The sequence below is a fragment of the Octodon degus genome, unplaced genomic scaffold (assembly GCF_000260255.1).
Source record: "Octodon degus isolate 3935 unplaced genomic scaffold, OctDeg1.0 scaffold00143, whole genome shotgun sequence".
In the NCBI taxonomy this organism is placed as follows: Eukaryota; Metazoa; Chordata; class Mammalia; order Rodentia; family Octodontidae; genus Octodon; species Octodon degus.
The window spans coordinates 1324500-1329645 of NW_004524719.1; positions in this window are offsets into that span (position 1 = coordinate 1324500).

The window sequence follows — 5146 nt, forward strand, 5'->3', positions numbered from 1 at the left end:
TTAATTTTGGGGGACACTGGGGATCAAACTCAGGGCCCTCACTTGCCAGGCGTGTGCCGTGATGTATCCTGACCCATATGCCTGATTCTCTCCTTAAAGGTAACTTAGCTAAGAAGTAGCTGCATAGATTATAGCTGCAGAAAAGTGTGCAAGCAGGTAAACCACCAACAAAAGGACTTTGCTTAATTCTTCTATAAGAACAGTAATATACTAAGGATTTCATTTACGGTCCTCCATATCCAAACACCTAAGAGACCCATTTGGACAGTGACACTACATAACAGAGAACAGGGAAAATATTTTTTATTCTAAAACTTAGCTTTTGACCTAATCTAACCTAATTTTCTCTCTCTCTCTCTCTCTCTCTCTCTCTCTCTCTCTCTCTCTCTCTCTCTCTTTCTTTTCTTCCCTCCCTCCATCTCTGTCTCTCTCTCTGTCTGTCTCTCTATCTCTCTGTCTGTCTGTCTGTCTGTCGAGAGAGAGAGAGACAGAGAGAGAGATGGAATGGATATGATTGATATGGGAAAATGATGAAAAAAATAATTTTTTGCAATTTCAAATAAGTCAATCTAATGCTGTAAAGTATGTTGTAGACATTTGAGGCTGAGGACATTTTATCCAGTTAAGGCAGACTTAGAGAAAATTCTTGGAAATGGGATGCTGGACAAAAAATAAGAATGATATTTGACTTCACAGATACATGATGAACTGAACAGATACATTTCATGAACTGGGAAAGCATGCTCAACACGTGTGTGACACAAGGAGAAAGCACTGCATCTGCTTATGTCGGTATGAGGTGTTCACTTCTTCCCCTTTTGTTAATTGGAAAATATATAGATTTAAAAACATTAATGGAAACAATTTCTCCCTTTGTAGCCCAGGCTCACACTTACAATGGTCCTCCTGCCTCAGCCTCCCGAGAGCTGGGATTACAGGGATGTGCCACCACATGTGGCAATATATTTTGGTTGTTCATAGAGTATCATCCATGGCTTTGACCTCACACAGAATTTGTTGGCCTGTCCTTTGCTGAATTTTCCTTTGATCATTGCACACTTTTAACACATTTGGTGCACTACTGTATGTACCAGAATAAAATGAGAGATTTAAGCAATGATGCAGATTTTCATCTTAGTTTATACTTGGTGTTGCCTTGAGTAGTGAAATCAGTGAGGCAACTCCTTAATTCTAGATTTTCCTTTCAGAATAAAGTAAATGTTTAAAACTTAAAGTTTCTGGCAAATTAAACAGATTAAAACACAGTGGAAGCCGGGGACATACCTCAGCACTCCGGTGCTTGCCTGGTAAACAGAAGCTTATGAATATGATTGCGGTGGGGGCAAAACGTAAAGGTGAATTTTCAGAGAAGACATAAAATATTTACGAAAGAAATTATTGTTTTTCCTTTTTTTGTGGCCAGCTCAGCCTGCCCTGGGGGTGCCAGGGATCGAACTGCAGTCCTGGTGCTTGCCTAAGCTTTCCTACACAGGCGCTTTAGGTCACTGAGCTATCATTCTGGCCTCAAGAAACTATTGTTAAACCTCTTAACTATTAGAAACTTTTATTAGTACTTAAAATTTGAATTGAAGGGGCTGGAGAGATAGCTCAGTGGAATAAGTGCAATGGCCTGAGTTCAATCCTCGGTTCCACCAAAAAATAAATAAATAAATAAATTCTAAAAATCCTTTTAGATACAATCCTGGGAAGACATTAGGCACAGGATTAGATGCACCCTTCATCATTATGGACGACATATCTACACATGTAATCAGCAGAGCCTTTGCAACTGTAGCAAGTCTGTCAAAATTTAGATATTATTCAAAAGAAGAGTGACGCCTTGCAGGGTGCTGGGTTTACATGGCCTCATTCTAGGTAATCACTGAGGAGGAGAAGTTGCTGTTTGTCAACCTAAAATGTGGTAAGATAACAGTGCAGGAATAAAGCAAAACGCAACACCTGTATGTTCATATAATTAATTTTTTTTCAGTAGAATAGCATGGAAGCCCTTTATGTGTAAAGTGAGCACTATTTTTTCAAGGATGATATTCTTTTAGAAAGGAGAGCATGACTAAGCAAAGAGGTAACATAGGCCTGAGTGAGCAAGAATGTGGCTACAGCGTGTGCAGCTGCTCATCACACAGAGCGCAGGGCAGCGGAAAGCCTGCGGGGTCTTTTCATTTAGCAGCTTTGCTCTGTCTTTTTCTTGGAGGAAGTCAAGCTTCTTTGGATGATAGCGCCTTCTTTCAAGGTCTGGCTTTTTGTGAAGAGGCGTCAGTGTAAAATCTATTCAGAACAAGACACACATCCAGCCAACACACTTCTGGAAGAAAGTGCCGTTTTATTGCCCTTCCATAGCCCGGTAACTCGGCCGCGTACAGTCCCTTACAGCCTGTGTCCAGTGTTCCACCTGGTCTCGCTGCTGCCTTTGCATCCTCGTTAGAAGGAAGGAATGTAGAGCTGTACCCGGCCTGGGGGCTGAAATATTCACATGCGACAGCTGCAGTACAACCTCCTCAGCAAGTTGGTCCCCCTTAGCCATAAAGAACAAGTTCGCAGACCCCAAAAAGACACCTGACACTGTGTGGTACCAACCTTCTGTCTACTGTGCTTTTCCTGTACACATAAAAAGAATAAATTTTAACTCATAATTAGTCACAGGAGTCATAATAATTGCTCATTATAAAAAAGAGTAATTCTGATGACCGATTAGTGTTTATGTTACATGAAAGTAATACCAGTGTGCACCTCAAACGACATTTAACTCTTCATTTAAAAGGAATTATGGCTTCTCTTCTACATAGCGAATTCAGTAACACCATTGCTCTTTCAGTTTGGGGCCATTTTATTTTAGAAAAACAAGCATTGTCATGCGGAAGTAGTCAGTCCTATGTGCAGCTAGACTAACAAGTGACTGACAATTATCCAGTAGCTATTATTACATCCAATGTAGACACAAAGCACAAGGCATGTTTCACAGCTCAGGGCAGGGTAGTGCAAGGTAGAGAAAAGGTTCGTTATGCTACACAGAACAGTACATAATTTAAAACTTACACAGATTATTTCTGGAATTTTCTACTTAACATGATGGTATCATAGTTAACGATACATTGAAATAACACTGTCACCCAAATAAGTAACCATTTTAACTTCCTTTAAGAAAAAAGTTAGACCAAGGATACTAAAAGAATCAATACAGCAAGCTTTCCATTGTATTTGCATTCTATGTAATAAACAGGCACACACCATTAATGCCATTCGTTCTGACTGAGGTCTGTATTATTTATCTTCTTAGTTATACCTTCCCTTCTAAAGGAACTATGGCATACTTCAACCAAACAAAACCATATATAGTGAGCTAAAACTTTGCCAGTATCCCATAACAATAGATAGAGACTATTGGTATCCATCTGAACTTTTTCTCAATTTGGTGAAATTGATTGAATACGGCAGTGCCACAAGAAATACTTGTCTGTATGTTCTTCTGCACTTGATCTTAGCCAAAAGAGAAGCAATGTATGTTCTTCTGTAACTAAATAAACAATTATTATCTAGACAGATTTTTAGAACTTTTTAGTCAACCAAGAGCATATTCTAATTTTCTTTATCCTTCATCCTCAACAACAGCATTGCTATCAAAACAAATATTCCAATCTACCTGTTACTTCAAACTTTGCTTCATGATAACTTAATAGATTCAGAGTCTTCTTCTATTTGTGGAGGCCTAAAAGGGGACAGTCACACGGAATATCAGCCCTGATTACCTTTTTTGTCTTCAGTGTAGTCTACCTTCAGATTCTGTCATTTGTGAACTAATCCTTCATTTCCCCATTTTTTCAAATCACAGATTGACTTAGTCTCCCAGCACTTAGAAATGTTAGAAATACAGGAATAGTCAAGTGACACATGCTTAAAAGTCAAAAGATCACCTTGTTCTTCTCTTAAATCTTGATTTTGCTTCTCAAAATATTTTCAATTTAATAGAAAAATAGAAATTTGCCTAAGGAAATAATAGAATAATACTAGTTAATGCTTTGGATAGTGTTATCTTCACAGTAGTTACTTAGACTATAAAATATGAGTTTAAAAAGTCTCCAAATGATATTAGTACAAACCTTGCTTTTCAATGAATTAAGAGAAGCTAGTAGTGTAACTATCTTGTATTGTTTTTCCCCTTTTCCTTCCTTCCTAATTGTTGAAAATGTCATCCTGAAATTTCACAGCAGGATTTGAGAGGAAAATGTCCAAATACACTGTGTTATGAGGACACGTGCATGATGCCACTCACTGCTTTCTTCAGTGAGGGTTCCTGTGAGATTTCAAATCAGCAGAGCTGTTTTGCAAAGAAACAGGAGATCTGATTCAGAAGCTGGCTGGTTCAGTGGCCCTTAGCCCTGGGTATATTATGCATAGATAAAATATACTGAGAGTGATTTTACTGCTTTGCTCACTTTTGCTCCATTCGCCATGGCTATCCAGCGCCAAAGCTTCTGTTTCTAATGAGTAGCATAGCAACAATCTGTGTTACCCGACACTTTGCTTCGTAAGTTAAATTCAGGACTAAAACTTCTTAGAAAGTATAATTCACTTATTTATTGATTGTCTAATTAATTCATTCTGATTACAGTTAATGCTCATTTCCATTGCAATTGGAAATGGAAATGCATAACAATATTTTCCTAAAAACTGAATTACTTGGCAATTTTGTGTCCTATAGAATTAGAAGGACTATGTTATTTGAAAATCATAAATTTCAGCAAAAACATGAGTCAAATTTTGTTCATATGTTACGAAATATTATACATAAAGTGTTCAGTGAAAGGATGAATACCCAGTAAAATTTTTTATAGTAATAGCAATATAAATACTTTTCTAATTTGTACTTAGTAATGAAATCCATTGTCTCAGTTCCAAAGTTTTAGTACTTGTCTTGATTTTACAATATGTATCTCATTCAGTTGACTGAATCAAGACTTACAGTGCAAGAAATTTATTCATCTACAAACTGGGGGAATGATATTTATTTCTATGACACTCTAGTGGGAACACCAGCAATGCAAAAGTAAAGCACAGACCATTTTACACCAAGGAGGAAGGGAGAATATGTTACCAGCTCTATACAAAGGTAATACTTATGAATTTAATT